The following is a 24821-nucleotide window of genomic DNA, read 5'->3' on the forward strand; positions in this document are numbered from 1 at the left end:
TCTCCTCCAAAGATTATGTCATCTACAAACACTTCACAGATCAAAATCTGATCACTTAGATTTCAGGTAGATGTTGCTGTCTTTACTTGTTCTTTGAAATCCTATCTTCACAAGATGAGAGTATAACCGTTTATACCATGCCCTTGGTGCTTGTTTCAATCCATACAAGGCCTTGTGTAGTCTACACATCGTGTTACTATCTTCTGATAAGGCAAACCCATCTAGTTGCTCAATATACACTTCCTCTTCTAGGATTCCATTCAAGAATGTAGACTTCACATCCATCTAGTATACCTTGAATCCCTTAAATGCTGCAAATGCAAGTAGCATTTGAACACCTTCCAGTCTAGCCATTGGGGCAAAGGTTTCCACATAGTCTTCTCCCTCTTCCTGAGCATATCCCTTACATACAAGTCTTGCCTTGTTCCTTACAACTATGCCTTCTTCATTTAGCTTATTCCTGAAGACCCATTTGGTACCTATGACATTCTTGTGTTTAGCTGGGTACCAAAGACCATGTTGCATTCTTTTCTATTTGGTCCAGCTCCTCTTCCATTGCCTTAATCTAGTCATCATCCGTAAGTGCCTCTCTAGTGGTTTTAGGCTCAAATTCAGAAATCATGCAAGAGTTTTCTTTCACCTTTCTTCTTGTGAGTATCCCTGCATCTTTATCTCTTATGATCTACTTCGAATCATGATGTAGTTTCACATATCTAGGAATGACTCTAGTTGGTTTTTCTTTCTTTTCCTCTTCGTCTTCTTCTCCATCTTCTTCTTCACCTACTGTAGCTTCTACCAGTATAGGAACACTGAGGTCTTTTCTTGTTTCTTTCTTAACTGATTCCCAGAAGGCTACACCTGGTTCATCTTCCACTTGCTTGTTGTAGGTTTCATTAGGCTCCTCAAGGGATTCATCAACCCTGACATTGATACTCTCAACAATTTTCTGAGTCCTATTGTTGTAGCACTTGAGAGCTTTGCTCTTAGTGGAATATCCCAGAAATATTCCTTCATCACATTTAGCATCAAACTTGCTTAGATGCTCACCTCTCTTGATATAACACTTACTGCCAAATACTTTAAAATAAATCATAGTGGGAGTCTTCCCGGTCCAGTACTAATAAGGGGTTTTATCTTTACCTTTCTTGATGAGTACCCTGTTCATAGTATAGACTGTAGTGCTCACCGCTTCTCTCCAAAAAAAGTGAGCAACCTTTCCTTGGATCAGCATTGTTCTGGCCGCTTCAACTACATTCCTGTTATTCCTTTCTACTATGCCATTATGTTGTGGTGTCCGGTTTATCCTTATTGTCATTGTTAGGAAAGTTAATAGGTATATGTCCTATCTTATTGCAGGAAAAACATTTTAAAGGAATCTTACCTGTGTATTTTCTAGTGCCTTTTGGAAGTCTCTTGGCAAGAAGAGCTTCAAACTCCATCAGAATCTCTTCATCGTCCATATCTCTACATTTCTTGGATTCATAACTAGTACTTACTTCTTTTCCTTTTCTAATTGGTGCAGCAGATGCTCTAAAGGCTGACTCAGCCTTCTGAACACTGCCATCATAGCTATTCAACTCATATGCATTCAAATTTACAATGATAGAGTCTAAGGATACCTTGGTTTTTTCGATAGACCATAGCTCCTGAATAGCAGCAACTTTGATTGCATAGACCGGTAACAATGATCTCAAAACTTTACTGACAATGGTGGGATCATCAATTGTTCCACCGTGCTCTTGATATCTCCAGCCACAGTCTTGATCCTTATGCCATATTGTTGAATGGTCTCTCCTTCAACCATCCTCATGTCTTCAAATTTTCCTCTAAGGCTCTCTTCCTTAGCTTGCTTGACATGCTCATCACCACCATAAATGGTTTCCAATGTGTCCCATACATCCTTAGGAGTGTCATTATCTTGTACATCAATGAACTCAATATCGGACAGGCTACTAATAAGAGCTTCCATGACTTGCCCATTTTCTTGAATCTCTCTTTTCTGATCATCAGTTAGAGTGCCAGTGGGGATTACATAGGCATTCTCAACATAGCTCCAGTGTTGAGCACCCAAACTCTTGATATAGATCTTCATTTTGTGCTTCCATATTTTGAACTTATCTCGATTGAACTTAGGACCTTCCCTCTTCATCATTAAAGCAGGATCTTTTACCTCAAGAGGTTAAGCTTATATCATTGAGGACCTGGAGTTGCTCTGATACCAATTAATGAATAATGATGAACAACAAATACCCTAATCGGTACTAAGAGGGGGGGGTGAATCATAACATACAAAAACTTCTCAACAACATATCAAATTAAAATAATGCTAACCGGTTGTCTTCATCATTAAGCCTAACCATGGCAATACCAGTTAAATACAGTAAGACTTTAGACAGCTAAACCAGTAAAACTGAATACTTCAAATAACATTCAACACATGTAACTACTTCACCAATATACTCATGTATTTGTTGTATTAGTAATACCATAACCATTAGCTTTGCATGCATATTCACCTAAACAAAGTCTGCTCAATCATCACATGAAAAATGCACAACTCATGACACACATATTTTTCATGTGGAAACCCAAATGGGAAAAACCACGGTGGGGATGAATACCCACAAGCTTGTTTTTGAACTATTTTGAAGCTCGCTCTGTTAGGAGCCTAGTTTGGTTAAAGACTTTACAATAAGGTTCTATTAGGAACCAATCCTATTAAAGATCACCCGATTAAGGGATGGCTCTATACCCTGTTAAAGGTTGAAACCCTGTTAATGGTTACCTCGCTAGAGGATTTGAAAAACTCAATGATCTTGAGTCACCTGGTTAGAGGATTTATAATAAGCCTATTAAAGGTACCCAACAAAGAGATTTTCCTACTTTTGAAATGGTTAGAAGACAACAGGTAAAGCTTTGATCTGATAACAGCACTATATGCTAAGGTAGATCCTTTTTAGCTCCTCTACTCTGCAATCACACTCTGCAGTTTTCCACTCACTATTCTGACAAGTATCTCATCACTCGGATATAAACACAAAATTTTCCAATACTTACAATATCAAAAATCATCGACCTTAAAGACAATAATTAGGTCGGTAGCATAAACCCTAAACCCTAAAAATTTTAGGTTTACAATTACAAGCAATCCAATCCTGACCATTCAAAACACTTTGCATAGAATAAAACAATCTCAAATAGATCACAATTCATTTTGCATTGTCCATTCTTCACTGCATATGGAAATATATAACCCATCATTCTCTCTTCACATACCGCTAAGAAGAATGTTCATTCCCAAGGTAGACATTTAATGCAATCGATCTTCACATGCAAGATCCTCAAGGAAATCCTTCACATGCACAAAACTGACATGACATCTCGATCTCATCCTTATTTCTTAGCTAACTCATCACAGAATGTCATTGGTTGCATCGCATAAGATAGATTGCCAAACCGGAAACCCTAGAGCTGAGACTACCAACCGGTAGTCACACTTAGTGAAACCCTGACACTGGTCCACTTTGTCCCTTCATAATGGTTCTCCTACTTGAACATCAATAACAACTTCTTCCAATCTTCATACCGATTCACCTGCACTTATTGACATCAATGACAACATACATTATCATCATACCAGTTCATCATATGCCAACAAATTCTCATTCCCCACTCTTGGTCTACTCCATAGTTTACTACTTGAGAGGTATTGCCCATTGTTCCTTTCAGGTGCATTATGTTTATGCTTATCTTTCATAGATATGAATCTTGAGCTATGGATAGATGGTTGGTTCTAGAGGATTCATTTTGAGAGATGTTTCGCATTGGTTATCTCCTTGTACATTTGAGTTATTATTATGATGGCATCCATTGATATTGAATTTGGGAGATGGTTTATTGTGCATATTCCCTTGGGATTGGGAATGGTATTAGTTTGATCTTCTTGCTTATGAGAGGCTTATATCCATGTTGATTATCTGATGTATATGTTTGTTTGGTCCAAGGGACTAAATTTTGTTATGGCTTTTCATTTTGAGTTTTATGAAGGAGATCATACTTGACACAGATGGCATTTAGAGGTGTATGTAGAAGGACCTACAGGTATTGATTTGCAATGTTTTTCTCTTTGGTCTTGGTTATCTTCTTGGATGTTTGGTTTCACATTAAATTGGATTTGAGGTTGTTTGGAGCTATGTGTTCACTAGTTTTGTATTCCTATTATTAATCCTATGAGGATCCGGTTAATACTAAAAGGGGGGGTGAATCAGTATTAAGAACAATTTCAACTTTGAATCCAAAATCAAACTTATATCAGATATGAAACCATTTAATAAATATCTTAACTTCTTTAATCAGATTTTCTTAACACATTAATCAAATCATTTACCATATCTATCAATACTTTCACCACTAAATCAATCATATAGATTTGATCATTAACCTCATAATCAGATCAAATACTTTCACAAGCAACTCCTTATCAATATTGGTAGCCTCTGATAAACTTCTAATAAAACATCATAACCGGTGTCTCAAAAATAATGCATGAAATGAAACTTAAACAAGAACATCACATGAAATACATTCCACACATGAACACCATAAGTTTCTGACGTGGAAACCCAAATAGGGAAAAACCACAGTAGGAGGTGGTACCCACAAATATTTGTACTCTTTTGAAGTACGCCCTATTAGGAGCTTAGCCCTATGAGGAGCTTACAATACACCCAGTTAGGAGCATACCTTGTTAGGAGTCACTTGGTTAAGGGATTTGCCTATCAGCCCGGTTAGGAGCTTGATGATCTGTTAGGATCAACCTCGTGAGAGGATTTAACACTCTTTGGAGAGTTTCTCTATTAGGGGACTTAAATTTTTAAGGCATATTAAGACCTACCCAGTTAAGGGATTTAACCTACTACAACTATTAGGGAACGACAGTAAGAAAATGATATGTTAATTGCACTTCCTTGCTTGCTTGATTAGATCTAGTTACACACAACACTTTTCAACTCTCATAAAGATCTCACACTTCACTTGGACGACTTAATACATTCTCTAAGACCACAAATATAATAAACATCAGTTGTGTCATCCTAAATAGCCATCTCAACTAGGTTGGCCAATAAACCCTAATTACATCATGAATTTACAATTTAAATCATAAGAGATCATTACATATCGTTATACAGACCATTACAACAAATTACAATGCAATATCAACCATTGGTTGATCGTAACCCATCACAAAAATCTGATCTATACCAAAGTCAAACCCGCAAAACACTCTACTAAGTATTTCGCTGATTTCCAAGAAATCCTTCCTTGAATCATGCCAAAACAACAATTAAATCTTTCATGCGAGTTGTGTCATGTTACCACCTTCATGTAGACTTGTCTTTGATCACCGTCATAATAGAAATCATTACAAGTTTGATGATTTCTATACCGGTCTTAAACCCTACTAAAACCTTAGCATAACTTCATCAGAAATTTGAAACACACCTTCTAGTAATCTTCGCAAGTTCCAGTTCCAGAGAGATACACCTTTCCATTATATAAGTTCACCATTCAAACCTCAAATCACCAATCATCGCCGATCATTGGATTCAATCAAAACATCTCTATTTTACCGATTAAACTCCTATTTTACAAACTTCAGTTCTTTGTCAGTAAACCCTTTCTTTCGGTAAACCAAATCACTTATATGACAAAACAAAACATCAAGAATATCAAGAACATCAAGAACATTAGTTGCCATCAATTACAACACAAATAACTGATCAAGTCATCTAATCACAAAATCTCAATCTCTTCATCACAAATAAACTTCTATCCTTTATCGGTGTAGTCATTAGACTTCAACTGCATCACCTCATCTACATCAATTATGCCAAATGCCAACAATCTCCCCCTTTGGCATTGATGGCAATAGTAATCAGATATACAATCAAAGTAACATTATCATTTGCAACTTTCTTGTCGATATCACATCATCTGTCGGTTCTCCTCCTTTTGACATCTCCCCCTTAACCAATGCTTCTCCCAATCTGATCTTCAACTTCCAGATTTGATTTTTATTCTTCTCCCATATCCACCATATCTGATGATTTATTTTCTTCGCCCCCTTTGAAAACAATACCAAAGATGTAAATGCATCACTTGTCATCAATTTTGTTGTTGTCTCTTCGATCATCTTCGCTACTCAAATCAAAAAAATTATAACAGAGCATTAAATCAGAACTTTACGATGAACTTTCTCCCCCAAAGGATTAGCCTGCACCTTCATCAATCCTTAGTGAAAGATAAACATGAAATCCATAGGATTGATGGATCTCCATCATTCTAGACATTTCAAATTCATTTTTCATTATATCAGCAAAGTCCATACACATGTCATCATTTCCACCAAAAATTATGTCATCAGCAAACACTTTTGCTATTAGCATCTTGTCTCCATTAGTCTTCAAATAAATGTTGTTGTCCTCATTGGTACGTTGGAATCCAACTTTTATCAAATGTGCATATAATCTCTCATACCGTGCCCTTGGTGCCTACTTTAGACCATATAGTGCTTTGTGAAATTTACACACCATGTCCTTATCATCAGTCAAGGAAAATCCATCTGGTTGTTCAATGTATACTTCTTCTTCTAGAATCCCATTTAGAAAGGCTGACTTGACATCCATTTGGTAGACTTTGAATCCCTTATATGCAGCAAATGCCAGCAGCATCCTTACTCCTTCTAATCTAGAAACAGGTGCAAATGTTTCACCATAATCCTCACCTTCCTCTTGAGTATACCCTTTCCAGACTAACCTTGCCTTGTTTCTTACAACTCTCCCTTCTTCATCCAATTTATTCCTAAAGACCCATTTTGTTCCAATTACATTCTTATCCTTTGGTCTAGGAACAAGTGACCATGTCTGATTCTTCTCAAATTGATCTAATTCTTCATTCATTGCTTTCACCCAATCATCATCCTTTAGTGCTTCCTTAACTGTCTTGGGTTCAATTGTAGATATCAAACATGAGTTCTCTCATATTTTTCTCCTGGTTTACAAACCTACATTCTTATCACCAATTATATAGTCTTGTGAATGATTCAATTTGACATATCTAGGTATTGTCTGTGCCAGTTCTGCATCTTCTTCATCAAGTTCTTCATCTTCTGCCTCACTGTCATCACTTACCGGTTGAGCATCCAATTCTGCATTTGCCAGTTCTTCATTATTCTTTGCCTTTGGTTCAATTATCAGAAACTTTTACATTAGCACTTTCGACAATTTTCTTAGTTCTCTTATTGTAACATTTATATGTTTTACTTTTAGAAGAGTAACCAAGAAAAAATCACTCATCAGATTTTGCATCAAATTTCTCAGTGTAGTTATCTCTCTTAATAAAACATTGACTTCCAAATATTTTGAAATAACTTACACAAGGTGTTTTTCCATACCATAGCTCATAGGGTATCTTATAGTTATCTCTCTTTACCAGTACCCAATTTAAAGTGTATACAATAGTGTCGGCTGCTTCTCTCCAAAACATTTTGGATACGTTACCCTACAATAACATGGTTCTTGTAGCTTCAACTATTGTTATGTTCAGCCTTTTTTGCTAAGCCATTATGTTGTGGTATCCTCGAAGAAGACATCTGTCTCTTTATACCCTATTCATCACAATACTTAACAAATTCATTAGATGTGAATTCACCTCCTCGGTCTAATCTTAAACACTTCAAGTTATTAATGGTTTCCTTCTCAACCGGAGCTTTAAATGATTTAAATTTACTAAATAACTCTGATTTCTCTCTCAAAAATGTCATCCACATCATTTTAGAATAGTCATCGATGAAGATCATGAAATACCTATCACCATAATAACTCTTTGTTCTCATAGGGCCACAAAGATCAGTATGTACCAAATCGAAAATATTCTCAGAAAGAAAATTCTTTCTCTTGAAAGAAATAGAGGTCATCTTACTGATTTGACAATCTTTTCATATCACACTATTCAGTTTAACAAGTTGGGGTAATCCTCTTACAACACTTGACTTGCGTATCTTAACTGAATTATCAAAGTTAACATGACAACATTTTTTATGCCATAACCAATTGTCTTCCATTCTTCCAACCAGACAATTATTAATAATACTATTCAAATGGAATAAGTTACCTCTAGTTTGCTTCCCGGTAGCAATCAGTTCACCATTACCTCCAAGAATTCTACAAACTCCACTCTTAAACTCAAGCAAATAACCTTTATCATTGAGCTAACCAACACTTAAAACATTATGCTTAATACCATCAACCCAAAAGACATCATCAACATTACTCTTCCCATTTAGAGAAGTTGAACCTTTACCTTTCACCATGCAAGAAGAGTTATTTCCAAATCTAACAACACCTCCATCAAATTCATTAAGGGTTATGAACTTAATTTTATCTTCGGTCATATGGTGTAAGCAACCACTGTCTATAATCCATTCATCACTATTCTCCATATGAGATACCAGTACCTTTTCATTTGACAATTCCTTCTTCACGGCTACAAACACAATTTCTTGATTGTCATCTTCTTCTTCTGACTCCTCATCGGTCACACCTTCATCTACTGCAACATAATAATGTTTCTTTCCCTTTCCTTTGAATCTTCTAAACTTCTCTTTCTTATCGGTGTTAGGGTAGTTAGCAGCAATATGACCAATTTTACTACAAGAGAAACACTTCAAAGGTGGCTTTCCTTTATACTTACTAGTGCCTCTTGGAAATCTCTTTGCTAATTGTGCCTCAAGTTCCATCACTTGATATTCATTGTCTTCATTTCCCTGATTACTTCCATGACTTGTCCTACACTCATGATTTTGACATATATCTTTTCCTTTTCTAGCAGATGAATCGGTAATAGAATCTTTAAAGGTAGATTCAGTAGATTTTGTCACACTAATGTCAAAACTATTTAACTCAAAAGTTGTAAGCTTACCAATCAATGAATCAATAGTTACCTTATCCTTTGAAATAGATCTAATTCCTTGGATTGTCGATACTCTTATAGTATACTAAGGTTGAAGAGTTTTGAGCATTTTACTTACTATTGCATCATCGTCTATTTTACCTCCTGTACTCTTTATGTCGCCAACAACTTCTTTGATTCTCTGACCATACTGTGCAATATTCTCTCCTTCAAGCATTCTCATGTCATCGAATTTTCCTCTCAAGCTTTCCTCTTTGGTTCTTTGAACATGCTCATCTCCTCCATAGATTGTCTCTAACTTTTCCCAAACTTCATCTGTAGTTTCCAATCCTTGAACATCAATATATTCAGAATCAGATGAAGTACTTACAATAGCTTCTAGGGCTTGCATGTTATCTGGTTGCTCTCTTAGTTCATTTGATGTCAAGGGAGTAGTAGTAGGAGCAACATTTGTTGTTTCAAATTGCTTCCAATATTGTACACCAAGACCTTTGATGTAGATCTTCATTCTATCTTTCCAGATCTTGTAGTTATCCTTGTTGAACTTGGGACCCTCTTTCTTCATCAGCTTGACTTCCTCAGAATATTTTCCTCAAGCGGTTAGGCTTTCTGCACACAGAGGACTAAAGTTCTGCTACCAATTGTTAATCCTATGAGGATCTAGTTAATACTGAGAGGGGAGATGAATCAGTATTAAGACCAATTTCAACTTTAAATCCAAAATCAAACTTATATCAGATCTAAAACCATTTAACAAATATCTCAACTTCTTTAAAACTGATTTGCTTAACACATTAATCAAATCATTTACCATATCTATCAATACTTTCACCACTAAATAAATCATGTAGATTTGATCATTAACCTCATCAATTAGACCAAATACTTTCACAAACAACTCCTTATAGTATCAGTAACCTCTGATAAACTTCTGATAAAACATTATAACCGGTGTCTCAGAAATAATGCATGAAATGAAACATAAACATGAACATCACATAAAATACATTCCACACATGAACACCATAAGTTTTTGACGTCGAAACCCAAATAGGGAAAAAACATGGTGGGAGTCAGCACCCACAAATATTTGTACTCTATTAAAGTACACCTTGTTAGGAGCTTACAATATGCCCACTTAGGAGCAGACCCTGTTAGGCGTCACTCGGTTAAGGGATTTGCCTAGCAGCCCGATTAGGAGCTTGATGATCTGTTAGGATCAACCTCGTGAGAGGATTTAACACTCTTTTGAGAGATGCCCTGTGAGGGGACTTAAATGTTTAAGGCTTGTTAGGACCTACCCGGTTAAGGGATTCAACCTATTGTAACTGTTAGGGAACAACGGTAAGAAAATGATCTGTTACTTGCACTTTCTGCTTGCTTGATCAGATCCAGTTATACACAACACTCTGCAACTCTCGGGCAGATCTCACACTTCACTTGGATGGCTTATAACATTCTTTAAGACCAGCGACACAATAAACATCAATTGTGTCATCCTAAATAGCCATCTCAACTAGGTCGGACACTAAACCCTAATTACATCATGATTTTACAATTCAAATCATAAGAGATCATCACAAACCATTATACAGATCATTACAACAAATTACAATGCAATATCAGTCGTTGGTTGATCGTAACCCATCATAAAAATTTGATCTGTACCAAAGTCAAACCCTCAAAACACTCTACTAAGCGTTTCCCTAATTCCCAAGAAATTCTTCCTTGAATTGCACCAAAACAACAATTAAATCTTTCATGCAGGTTGTGTCATGTTACCACCTTCATGTAGACTTGTCTTTGATCACTGTCATAACAAAAATCATTACTGGTTTGATGATTTTTTTACCGTACTTAAACCCTACTAAAACCTTAGCAAAACTTCATCAGAAATTTGAAACACGCCTTCCAGTAATCTTCACAAGTTTCGATTTCAGTCAGATACACCTTTCCATGATACAAGTTCACCATCCAAACCTCAAATCACCAATCATCACTGATCATTGGATTCAATCAAAACATCTATGTTTTACTAGTTAAAGTCCTATTTCACAGACTTCAGTTCTCTTCTGGTAAACCAAATCACTTATATGACAAAACAAAACATCAGGAATATCAAGAACATCAATTTCCATCAATGACAACACAAATAACTACCGATGTAGTATTTGGTTAGCACTAGTTGTGGGTGTTATTTCAGCTATGGTTATTGGTTCTTGATAGCTATCGATGCATTGGTTACCTTTGGACTGAGTATTTGTGTTTGGATATCACTTGAGATGGGACTTATCACTTGTTGTGATAGGTTGTGTGGCTTTCTCTTTGGATGGCCTTTTCATGTCCATTGGTAGTGGTGTGGTGAAGGGTGAGAGAATTCATGTATGATATGGTGGTCACTTTGCCTATTGTTGTAGGTATCTTGATGGAGCACATGGAACACTTTGATTCGATGATGGTATATGTGCTATAGGGATTGTTCTCTTGTTCATGTTGTGGTTACTTATTGCCCCTTATACAATGTATACAACAAGTGGGAGAATGTTGGGAAAATAGGTGTTGTACACCTTGCATAATAATGTTTATAATTATAATATTTATTTATTATATGAGTTTCCCATGGACATGTAATGTAATATTTATTTAATTGATATTGCACATGGACGCGTAGCATGTAGAGATTCCTTGGGAATATTCTCGGGACCACTTGATGAGTTGTATTGTAACATTGGGATATATTATATTGTGTTTATTTAATATTGGGGAAAGTAATTTAATAAAGTACCCATTATTAAATGTGGGGTCAATGGGGTAGGTAGCCCATGGTTTTGATGTAATATCACTTGGTGGTTTTGTGGGAGCTTGTGTTTATAAAAGCAACCGCAAGGGTAGTTGTTTGGGTTAGCTAGAGAGTTAGGTAACTAGGTTAGCATTTGTGACGGTTGGAAGCATGGCATGGGATGTGTGGTTACATGCTTGTTCACATGGAGTGCAAGTGTTGATGACTTGTTGATGCCTGGGTTTCAGAAGCTTCCACAATTGTATTGTAATATTGCATTGTTGAATAATACATGGTGATGGATGCTTTTGGAGGCTGGGTTTTCCTCTCATGAGGTTTTTTCTAGGATAAATCTTGTGTCATCTTTAATGGGTATATTGTATATTCTTTGCATGTGGATTCTATGTGATTATTTTGTTGAAATCTAAATTGTATTATGTGGAAATTATCATAAAGTTGGTTGCGAATTTCCTTACAATCTCCAAATCTCAACTCAACAAACCAAGGTGCCCAACTCCCTGTTCTTGTAAATTCTGCTCCAAATTTTATCACAACTACACAACATAATCCTCTTCTCATATCTATATTGACTATCTTAGTTCAGTTATCTGTTAGTGTGCTATAGTACCTTTTCATTCTTTTCTTTGTTCCTTCATCATAATTTTACATTCTCTTATACTTTACATATCCCTTAACATAGCAACGAAGAAATAGAAACCCTAGAAGTATCCCTTGACTCTCTTTCACAAGATTTAGTCAAGGATGATCACTCCTCTAAGTGCTTTCATTTTCCAATGTTTGTGTGAAAGTGGATTTAGGTTCTAATACTACCCGATTCCATTTTCATCCAAAACACCTGCAAACCATATAACTCATAGATCCAAATCCAATGAAACATTCTGTAAAGTGGAAAATTGGATCCTAGTGACTCCCCACCTAGGAGAGAGAAAGGAAGCCACTAGGATGATTTTCACTTGGGAGGAACTTTACATTCAAAAGAGGGGCTTGAATCCACTAGATCCAAATCTGAGGGAAACAAGGATGTGAATTCCAAATGGATTGCAAGGGTTGAAGTATGATTTACCCTCTTTTGTAAATGAGAAATTTGACTTGTTGATTATGAGGAAAAGAGAGAGGAAATGATTGAAATGGGGAGCTACTAGTTCGGGATCACATTGTAATTTCAAATCTAAGCTAATTAGACTGATATGGATCTGCCCTGCAAATTTGGAGAAAATTCGTCAGGACCATGGCGGGAATGTACACGGTCCTCCACAAAATCCGTGAAATGAAAAGGGTTCTTCTATCTCTGCAAATGAAGCCCAAGCCTGCAATTACAGCTGCACACCTGCAACCTACACACATAAAAGAGAGGGAGAGTGGTTGTGGATAGGGGTTTGCCTTAGTCAAACCCCAATTGAGGAATCAACCTTGAAAGAAAGCAATTGCAAATGCTTGAATGTAAACAATGGAAATGTATACCTTGTAGATCTACAACTTGTTAATGATGATTGCTTTGCTTCTTGAATTTAATCACAAATGTTGTATGAAATGGCATGTAACATGACAAAACCCTAACACACACACACATGATTTCAAATGAATGTTATAATGTTGCTCCAATGAACGAATGAAGAAGACTTGAATGCTTGAATGTTTGATGATGACCTTGAAATCTTGTATCTTATCCTTATGCCCCCTCCTCAAATGAGGGAATTGAATCCCCTTTTCTACATGCCTCAAGGATTATTTTTCAACCACCGAAGGCCGACAAAGAGGAATTACAAACCTCGAAGGCAAATTATGCATAGGAGACTGGGCAAACCTAACTTAGGGCCACCCTAAGGGGTGGGGATAGGGGCACCACACCCCTGTCTTGCCCTATTTTGGGGCCCAGATAGGGCCTAGAGTAGCTACAGGTCTTGAAGGAGGAAGGGTGAAGGAGTGAGAATGCATAAATAGGTCTCGATTAGGAAGGAAAAATGTCATCGTCGAGTGAGGACCTAAAATGTGGTTAAAATTGCAAGGGTTGCAATTTTATGACACTACATTTAGCCCCCACTTTAGCAGGAGTATGGCCTACACCAATACTTCCAGTAAAGTAGAAGAAAAGGAAAGATGAAGATGAGGGATGTGGAGCAATGCCACAAGGATTATAAGACACCACTAATATTGAGGAGCAAAAAGCCCCCAATCTTAGGGTCTCAACTCACGCCAACATACGCAAGAGAACACAAAACAAAAAGGAACAAGACACATAAAAAAAAGACAAAGTGCAAAAGACACATGATAATAACAAGACACAAGATGACAAACCAACTAGTTAAAGAGACCTCGATACTCAGATGTCTCAACAACTAGTCAGGACACAAAGACCAATGCCATCACATGAACATGAGTGATCACATAAAAGAGAAAAGCTGACATCATCCATGAACCATCAAATAGTAAAACTATGAGTTCATGAGAGGAAGAAGAGAGAGAACATGAATACACACTTTGGTGATCTACAAGAAGAAAAGGTAAGAAGAAAGAAACCATGGATGGTAGCCCCTAAAAATAGATGATCCATGGAGAGAAGGACATGGAAAATATCGCCCCTAGAGCCTATCTAGGTGATCCATGTAAAGAGAGAGAGTGAGAACACCATTAGTTCCACTCAACCTCATGCGCATGTGTGCAAGTGAGATTCGAAGCGCCTCATAGGAGTCTATACTCGAGTATGCTACAACCTGTATATAATGTATAGTACAAGTGTCAAGAAAGGTGTGACATCCCACTCTAAGAATTTTTTCTCTAGTTTCGAGAATAATCACCCTATATAAAAGAAAAGTGGCATCATCTCACTCTAAGAGTTTGTGCTCTGGTTCTGAGAATGACCCAGTATACAAGAGAAAAGTGACGACATCTTACTTTGAGAGGTTTCCCTCTGGTTCCAAGAATGACCCACTATACAAGAAAAGAATAAGTGAAGAAATCTCTCTCTAAGAGTCTATGCTCTAGTTTTGAGAATGACCCACTGTACAAGAGAAAAAGTGACGACATCTTTCTCTAGAGGTTTCCCTCTAGTTCCAAGAATGTCTCACTGTACAAGAAAAGTGATGACATCTTTCTCTAAGAGGCTTCCCTCTGGTTCCAAGAATGTCCCACTGTACAATTCATGAGAGAGGTATAGTACAAAGGAGCAGTGTGGGTGCCCCCCCCTTAAGATGTCAACATAGGTTGATGTTGATATCTTAAGGAAACTAGAACAAGGATGCCTACCTTCATTACAAAGAAGATATCTGATATGCAACAATGTCATAAATCCAAGCTAGAGAGGGAATACTCTTCAAGCAAGCATAAGATAGTTGAAAAGAGATATTTTGTTGTAAGTGTAAAGGTGATCCTTGGAGGAGAAGAGATCTTTGTTCAAAATACATCTACCCCCAAGAGGAGTTATCTTAGACAAATATAACATCTTCTAGAACAAATCAAAGGAGAGAATAAGAATGCAATCCTTCCTCCTATTCCTAGGTGAAAGGGATTCTTGATGAGGGATGAATCACTTTTAGCTCCTAGAGGGATGGTTGAATTTATCATAGATGTATATTACCAAGTGTAAAATAGGTCATAGTCAAGGACTAACACCTCTTGTATAAGAGAGAATCCTTGAGTGAACAACAACATTTCCACACAAGGAATGACATCAAGTAATAGAACTCATACCATCCACTTAATAGGGAATTGGATCCCTAGAGAAAGAGAGAGAGAAGGATCATTCCTCCCCAAGCTAAGGGACAATGAGAAGAGCTTACACAATCTACTAGAGAGAGATTAAACATGAGCAAATGTGCAATGAACTTACATGAACACATGCAAGAAAAGACATTAGTAAATGAAAAATACACGTCTCAAGAAGTGGTAATCTTTGAAAGGAAAAAAGCATCATATATTCCCCAAGGGGGATTAATCATAAAAGCATACCATTGTAAGAAATGATAATCACATATGAAAATGCAGCCCCTAAAAGAAATAATGATAAATGAGAAAAAAAAAAAGAAAGGGAAAGGAGTGAAAATCCTTACCCGCCAAGTGAGGAGAACAAGGAGAAACACTGCACATTTTTTTATGGTGATTAGTTTCAAGTGATATGCCTTCCTAGTGGAACAAAATCCTTTCAAGGAAGGGATATGTACTCCTTAAGAGATCATTCCCTACTAAGGGGCATATCATACTTACAAATAATTGAAACCATAGAAGAGGTAAGATTTCCAAGAGAATGAAGGAAAGAGAAGAAGTGGAGTACTCATTAAAGATCCCCCTCTCCAAGAAAAGAGGGAAACCAAAGAACAATTATATGCTCACATAAGAATAACCCTATGCAAGAAAAGAGATCTAATAATGAATAATTCACAAAGATAGAGATAAATGTATAGAAAGAAGAAGAAAAATGGACTTCATGTTGCTGCCTCAAAGTATGTTAAAGTGAAACAATAGCACCTCTAATGATAAAGAGCCCCCATTAAATGGGGTAATTATTCCATAGGGTGAAGAGAAACATGAAGGGAAAAGAAGTGCTAAGGCATGATTTTTTTACTAAAAAATACAACCAGATCTTTTGTGACACAAATGTGTGCAAGATCATATTATAATTGAACAAATTTCTTAAATGCATAACATTTTCCAAGAGAATGTGGATATGAATCATGAAAAATGCAATATTCAATACCTTTCACTTGCTTAAGATTTTTGTTTTTTTTTCTGAGGAGGAAAGGAAATGTTCTTGTCATATTTCAATCTTGAATACATTCTTGCAGCTAATCTGTCAGGATGGTAAATATCATTTTGCCATGAAAGAGAGGGTTTGTTAGGAGAAGAAGTTTCATTATCCACAATTCTAATTTTGCCACAATCTATGCCATCTTGAATAGATTTTTGAAAATCAGGGCAATCATCAGCATTATGGTCATGGGTTTGATGAAATGAACAAAAAGGACACTTTGAAGAAGAAGCATTCTTGTGGGCTCTCTTGATTTGTTATTTTTGAAGGTAATCTTGAAAATTTTGAAGCCTAAGGAATTCGTCCATAGAAAGAGGAGTACCACTTCTTAGGCCTCCTGTATTAGTTTGTGTAGGAGGGTTTATAGGGACACGAATTCCATGCTCAAATTTCCCAATTCCTTATCCTTTAAAACCTTGTTTTGTAATTATATGAAAACCATGACTATAAGAATATTGCAATTGACTGGACGGAGGAACATGATCATGAATTTGTTTGAAATCTGATGTGCAAGGAGGCAGAAAAGGATTTGTAGATGAAGGAGGAGTATCATGTGAAATGACAATCTCTTTGCCTTTATCAAGCTTATCCTTTTTGGAAGATTGGGGAAGAACATCTTCTTCATCTAAAAGCTCATTTTTAGTGATTTCTATGTGAGGGGAAAGGTCATGAATAAAATGCATGACATCATCCTTCCTACATAGAGTTTGATGTTGAAGATAGGTCTTAGGAGAATAAGGAGGATCTAAAGATGTAATAATGTTGATGTTTTCATATTTCCCCCCTTTCTCAAGGGTATATATATGAGGAGAAGATGGGTCCATATTACTTTCCAATGCTTTCTCTCTTGTAGAAAGATCATTGGGTAAAGCATTAGATCTCATTTCATCCACACAAGATACCCTAGAAGAGGTACAAAGGTTAGGATCTCTAGGTTTAGTATCTACAAAAGCTTTAAGATGATTAACATAGGAAATACATTTTGTTAACGTCACCATAATGCAACATAAATGATACATGAAATTTTTGAGATCAAATTGAAAAGAAAATAATTTGGAAATCCTAACAACACAATATGACCAAGTGTTATGAATAAAGAGAAGCAACAGGAAATGAAAGAAACTCTTATCTGACACATGATTGTAATAAATATATGCAAAAAACATTGTAATCATATGCAAAAGAGCAATTAAATCCAATTTATTAATTGCCATTAAAAGTCTCTTAAGTGAAATCTGAACTTGCTAGAAAAGCAGATCTAAAATTAGGACCTTTTCATGAAAATTAATTTAAAGATGTGAATTTGATGAATTTTGAATTTGTGTTTGACCTTAGAGTGTTAAAATTGATAAAGTATTCTGATTTTCTAGATTTGAGCATAAAAAGACAGTCAATTCCATCTCCCAAAATTTTGAGAAAAAAGTCGAGGACCATGGCGGGAGCGCACACGGTCCAACCAACTTTTTTTTTTTTTTTTAGGAATGATAGACATTATTATTTTAATGTGGAATCCAAAAAAATAGCCGGTTTGGAGATGTCTTGATCGATCAAACTTGCAGTCAAAGGTCAAAATAGAAGAATCTTAAAAATTAGGATTTTATGATTTAACCAATAAATTTTCATAATAAAGAGACAAATTTGAATTGCAATTTTGAAATAGAAATTAGATCTGTAACAGGCAATTAAAATTTTGCACCTCACAAGCTTAAATTTCTCAAAATGAAAAATTGGGGTTTTTATGCAATTAACCTCTAAAATTTGCAAATAGATCGAACTAGAAAAAGAAAATTTGAAATTCAAATTGCAATTAATTAGATCTAAGAATGACAAATCAGAATTAATGTGTAAGACATCGAGTTCACCAAAATGTAAAGTGGAAAATTGGATCCTAGTGACTCCCCGCCTAAGAGAGAGAAAGGAAGCCGCTAGGATGATTTTCACTTGGGAGGAACTTTACATTCAAAAGAGGGGCTTGATTCCACTAGATCCAAATTCAAGAGAAACAAGGATGTGAATTCCAAATGGATTGCAAGGGTTGGAGTGTGATTTACCCTCTTTTGTAAATGAGAAAGTTGACTTGTTGACTACGATGAAAAGAGAGAGGAAATGAGTGAAATGAGGAGCTACCAATTCGGGATCACACTGTAATTTCATATTTGAGCTAATTAGACTGATATAGATCTGCCCTATAAATTTGGAGAAAATTTGTTGGGACCATGGCGGGAATGTACATGGTCCTCCACAAAATCCATGAAATGAAAAGGGTTCTTCCGTCTCTGCAAATGAAGCCCAAACCTGTAATTACAGTTGCACACCTACAACCTACACAAAAAAAAGAGGGAGAATGGTTGTGGATAGGGGTTTGCCTCAGTCAAACCCCGGTTGAGGAATCAACCTTGAAAGAAAGTAATTGCAAATGCTTGAATGTAAACAATGGAAATGTATACCTTGTAGATTTGCAACTTGTTAATGATGATTGTTTTTCTTCTTGAATGTAATTACAAATGTTGTATGAAATGGTATGTAACATGGTAAAACTCTAACACACACACATGCTTGCAAATTAATGTTGTAATGTTGCTCCAATGGATGAATGAAGAAGGCTTGAATTCTTGAATGCTTGGTGATGACCTTGAAATCTCGTATCTTATCCTTATGCCCCCCTCCTCAAATGAGGGAATTGAGTCCCCTTTTATACATGCCTCAAGGATTAATTTTCAACCACAGAAGGCTGAAAAAGAGGAATTACAAACCCCGAAGGAAAATTATGCATAGGAGGTCGGGAAGACCTAACTTAGGGTCACCCTAAGGGGTGGGGACAGGGGCACCATGCTCCTGTCCTGCCCTATTTTGGGGCCCAAACAGGGTCTAGATAAGCCACATGTCTTGAAGGAGGAAGGGTGAAGGGTGAGAATGCAGAAATAGGTCTTGGTTAGGAAGGAAAAATGTTTTCACCGAGTGAGGACCTAAAATGTGGTTAAAATTGTAGGGGTCACAATTTTATGACACTACACATTCAAATTCACTATCACAACAATAATCAATAAACCAAGATATCATAAAGGATAAATAGACATATATCCAGAAACTCCCGCTACACAAGTAATGTCAAATTTGAAAAATATCAAAGCATACGAAGTCTATCTATAGTGCTTCACATAGAAGATGTGGCTAACTCCTGTATTACATAGTGCCAAGGAAACATACATGATCTATAAATCATTCAACCAAATATGCTACAATACCTCTCTCACCATCAATCTGCATATCTCTCCCAATTTCTTCACACTCAACCATGCGTATACAAACATCCAGGAAGAAAAAGAAGACCAAAGAGAGAACCTACAAATAAAACCATATCATTATCCCACACTTAAATGTACCAAGTTGTGTAATGTAAGATCTCCTTTACCATTCCCATAGTGAAAGGATATCAACATCTAACATTCAATCAAATGAAATTTGGTAGTAATAGATGTAAACTTCTCATAACAAAGGTAGATCGGACAAACCATCCACTCCCATAACAAAGAGAATTATGCCCAAAGCCACAAATTGTTTCATGTACCTCTCCAAATAAGTCCTCAAAACTTTATCCACAGCTTAAGACCAACAATAAGAACACCAAAAATCCATAAATCCATGTATCTTTTTCTCAACAAGTCCTCATAAATTCTATATTCAATACTTACATGAGGAAATGAGATACAAAATAAAGAATGCATCTAATAACCAAGTGGTAAATACCTCTCAAATAATTCGCCTCCAGAGTAGACCAAGAGTGGGAAACAAGATTGTCATGTGCTCACAACATCAAGCAATAAATCTTATAATAAATGGCAATCTTCTCTTCAAGTCCACAATGGATTCACATCCATAACTAGGTGTAGGCTCCTCAGTATTTCTACTAAAATCCTCATCAAAGAGTTATCATCTCAACACATGATCCCAAAAAAAATGAGATCTCATTGCCTCACCCAAGTCTCTCTAGTCTTCATGAGAATAAACTAATTAATCCATGCTAACTTCAAATGCAACCCTACAAAATTATGAAGCTCCAAACAAATTATTAGTACTCAAAACCAAACAGAAACAACAACACCTCACTAAAGACTCAAGAGTCCTCCATGGCACCAGTATGTCACCATAACCATCCATCATCAAATGATGAATCCACACTACCAAAGCTACTACTTAACCATGTAACCAAGCTCTTTAGGCATCATGACAACCATCTCCCAACTAAAGATCCTCCATTTCCCCAACACGATCAAAGAACTGAACCAAGAGCTCCCAAAAGGAAGAGTCAAACCACGATCTCCAAATCAAGAAGATAAAACTACACATCCTTTGTCAAAAGAACCAAAGACATAAAACTCTCATTGTAATTTGATGGTAGAATCCAAGAGTTCCATATGACACCAACACCCAAAATATCTTCCATCCTTTAATCAAATATTTTGAGTGGATCACAATATACATTGCACCCACAATAGCTTAGAACCAAAATCTTGAAACAAAGAAGATAGAACACATTATGTGACTACATAAAGCTTCCACTAAAAGTGATATCGAGTTATACATGGCATAATGAACAACAACATTACCAAAACTCCATTGAAAATGAATAGAGCTTCTCATGAACCCTAACCTACTACTAAGATTAAAAAGATTCAATTATATCGAGTACTCCAAATAATAATTTTCTCACTGCAATCAAAATACCAATGTAATAATCGTGATCAACAACAAGGTCCTACATGTTACCTTGTCATTCATCCCTCATAACAAGAGCGAGTCGCCTTGCAAAATTTTTAGTTGACTCCTTTTCTCCCTCTTTTTCTGGAATCTTGTTAAAAGTTCATTGGTTCAATCCCTAATCCTCTTGTAAATCACTTCTAAATCCTTAGCATTACATTTCAATGGTCGGTTTGAACCTCATGAACCCCTCGAACCATCTTGAAAAGAGTTTATAGTGTTCATTTAGGTACCGCAGGTTCTAAGTTGTGTCTAAGACATTTTCAGGCTAACATTCACATCAAGTGTTTTGCAAAAGCTCTATTTCATGGTCGTGGATGATGTTTCATATACTCTTTCTCCAGACTGTGAACCCTCTGAACCTAGTTCAAACAGTTCAGTGATGTTCAAAATGTTTGATAAAATTCAAAGGTTCAACGTGCAACCAAAATGGAAAGGCAAAGAAATCAATGAAGCATATGGGTGCAGTTTGTGTTTTTTAACCTCACAGGTTCAGGGTTCAAGGTTCAAGCTCTGCAGGTTCAAAGTTCAAGCAATTCAACTATTCCCCAGGTACAGATGGTTCGACAGGGCCAAGTTCAAAAGTTGTCACGATAAGACAACTCAAATACTTCAAATGGATTTAAATCCCATATGAATTATTATTGTTCATCTCAGCTATATCTATAATTATCAGAATCTATAGAAGGTCAATTCTAATTTCAAAGAAATCAGTGTGTTTGAGAGCAGTATATGTGAAAATCACTGAGAATATTATTTTGACAAGTCTGATTTTATGACAGTCATATAGACCCGCACATAGTAGCACATATCTTTTCACTCAGACATTATTTTTCAAATCGCTCCAGTCAGAATGCAGAAAACTAGGTTATGATTAACATATCCAAAATTGAGAAATATCCAACGGTGCAAACAAAAGTTACGGCCCCTGCACCAAGACAAATTTTGACTGTCACAAATATTTTCAGTCCGCCTAGCATAAAGAATATTTTCATTTTGGGGTAAAATATTCAAATGCCACCTGTCCAAATATTCTTATAAACTTTAGAGAATTATATTTCTAATGTTTATAAATATTTTATGCTATAAATAAGAATAATGGGGAAATTGAAAAGCATAAGTTAAAAGGTTTTTCAAGATTCGGTCATTAAACTAAATAAAGATCTCATGTAGCTATTTATTGTGAAAGGATTGAAGGAGGTGAGGGTTCTTCTTCTTTTTGCTTTTTTTGTTCTAGTGGCCTGTGGGTGAGGGGGAGTAGATTTTTATTTCTAAGGGAGGAGTTGAAGCTTTTCAAAGCAATGTTTTGTACAGAAAATATCAATCTTTGAGTTGATTTTCAGACATGAATAGAATGCAGATGATATCTTTAATCTTTGTGTTGTTGATATTCTTCTCATGACTGTAGCTAGACTTTGAGCCTTTGCAGTTGTTTATTAATGTCTTTTCTGCTATAATCGATTGTGTATATGGGTTTATTACAAGATTGTGTGCTTGAAAGTAAGCCATATTGGAGCAACAACATTCTCTATTAGTTTTTAGTCCAAATGTTATCCATAAATGCAGACAATTAAACTTTGATTTAATGGTCTTCATTTATATCTGTTTTGTAAATCTTTGGCATTCATTTTCATGGCTATGGATGAATGTTATTTTCCTTTATTGCTTTCTGGTTAAAAGCATATCAGCAATTTAATTCCTTGTAAATCTTCTAAGAGGGAGTTGTACCTCTCAATTCAGAGGTAGATTATCACTTCAATGATAATCTATCCAACTGTTAGTTCTTTTTGTCCTTCATTCTAGGCATTTTGAGTTTATTTGTATAGTTATTTTAGAAGAACAAATCTGTTCACTAACAGATTTTTGGCAACTCTATTGGGGATTCAAAATCAAAGATTAGTGCATTTTTTTTCCTCATATTTTTAGATTTATCTCTGTGCGGGAGATTGGCGACTCTATATATAAACATCATGCTCAAGACAAGAGCAATGAGAAAAGGGAAAAGACCAGATCCTTCAATCTTGGAAATTATTGCAATAGATGATAAAGTATTGCATGACTTCTTGAAGCATTACAAAGAAAGTATTTCTCATGCTATTAGAAATAATATAAGTGTGGAAGATGATCATGCATCCACTCTTCTATCGAGAAGCCTTTGCATCAGATTTCACAAATTGAAAGAATTGAAAGAAAAGACATGGTTGTTGCATGAATGTGAAGAAAGGGTATCCCAATTGAAAGAAGAATTAAAATTTGATGATGATGAGGCTCCAATCATGTCAGTTTCATCTCACTCCTACAATTACATTGTCATGAATGAGCGAGAATTTCAACAAGAAACAGTTCAGTCTCATGAAAGTCAAACAATGGTAAGTGAGAATAATCAAGACAACATTGGAGAACCTATGGGCTTGAATGAAATAGGTTTTTTGAGGTCTTTCTCTTACTCAAAAAATAGAAACTTTCAGTTTTGATAGAATGAAAAGTTATTTTGTTCCAAAAAATATAAAGGATGAAATTTTTCAGATTTACATGCAACCAGAGTATGAAGCTTTCAATCTTATACATGAAGTTGATGAAAATGATTCTTTATGTTTAAAATCTTGTGATGAGTCCTTCGTAGAATCATTTCATTTTGACAATAAAGCAATATTATGTCTTCCTAATCAAGATTGTGTTCACAATAAGGTGGAATCATGTCTTGATAAAGATGTTTCCCATTCTGAAAATCTGATTGAAAAAGAAAATTTAGAAGTGAAACAAAATAATGGTCAAACTAATGAAGAGTTGCAGTCCCAAGAACTGTTGACCGGTTTGGATAGTACTTCTTTTTGTGAAGAAGAGATCATAGAGCAGTTCTTGTCACCCATTGAAGAAGGGGATTTCAAGGAGAAGGATTCGGGTATTAATGTATTTCATGCATTAAGTTTGGATAGGGAATTTGCAGATTTAATCTCAGTAAAAGATGTTGAAGTTGTTTCAGCTAAGTTGGACCCCATGCATGATGAAGTGTCTCTTGATTTCGAGATTAGTTCAAATGCTAAAAATTATTTTAAGAGTGATGATCTTAATAGTGGTGATTGTGAGAATGATGCAGTCTTTTCCCTACGAATTTCTGAGCATTACCTTTTTCAACCAGAAATAGAACATTATTTGAGAAGTATTGTGCAAATGTTTCTAGAAAATTCAGAAGTTCACGATGAAACATGGCTTTTTGGGCATGAATGTGTGTTCACAAAGTTCCTGCATATTGTTAGTTTGGTGTTCAGCATTGAAGAAGTTACCAGAAGAGCATGGTTTTGGGTTGCTTCATTTGAACACAAGCCATTTTTCCCAAAAGGATCATTCTTCTCCCAACCAGTGGATGGTTTTGTGTAAGAATTTCTTGGCCCCAGTTCTCACGGTGGGATTTTCCTATCTATATATTTTTGTAAATAACTTTTTGGTGTGATCTAGGTATAGCTTGTCTTGATTTTCAGCCTTGGTTTAGTTTGGGTTTTGGCTTGTTAGTTTTACCTTGTTGCCTCTTCCCCCGTCTGCAAGAAGCTCCCT

Source organism: Cryptomeria japonica, chromosome 3 (assembly GCF_030272615.1).
Source record: "Cryptomeria japonica chromosome 3, Sugi_1.0, whole genome shotgun sequence".
Classification (NCBI taxonomy): domain Eukaryota; kingdom Viridiplantae; phylum Streptophyta; class Pinopsida; order Cupressales; family Cupressaceae; genus Cryptomeria; species Cryptomeria japonica.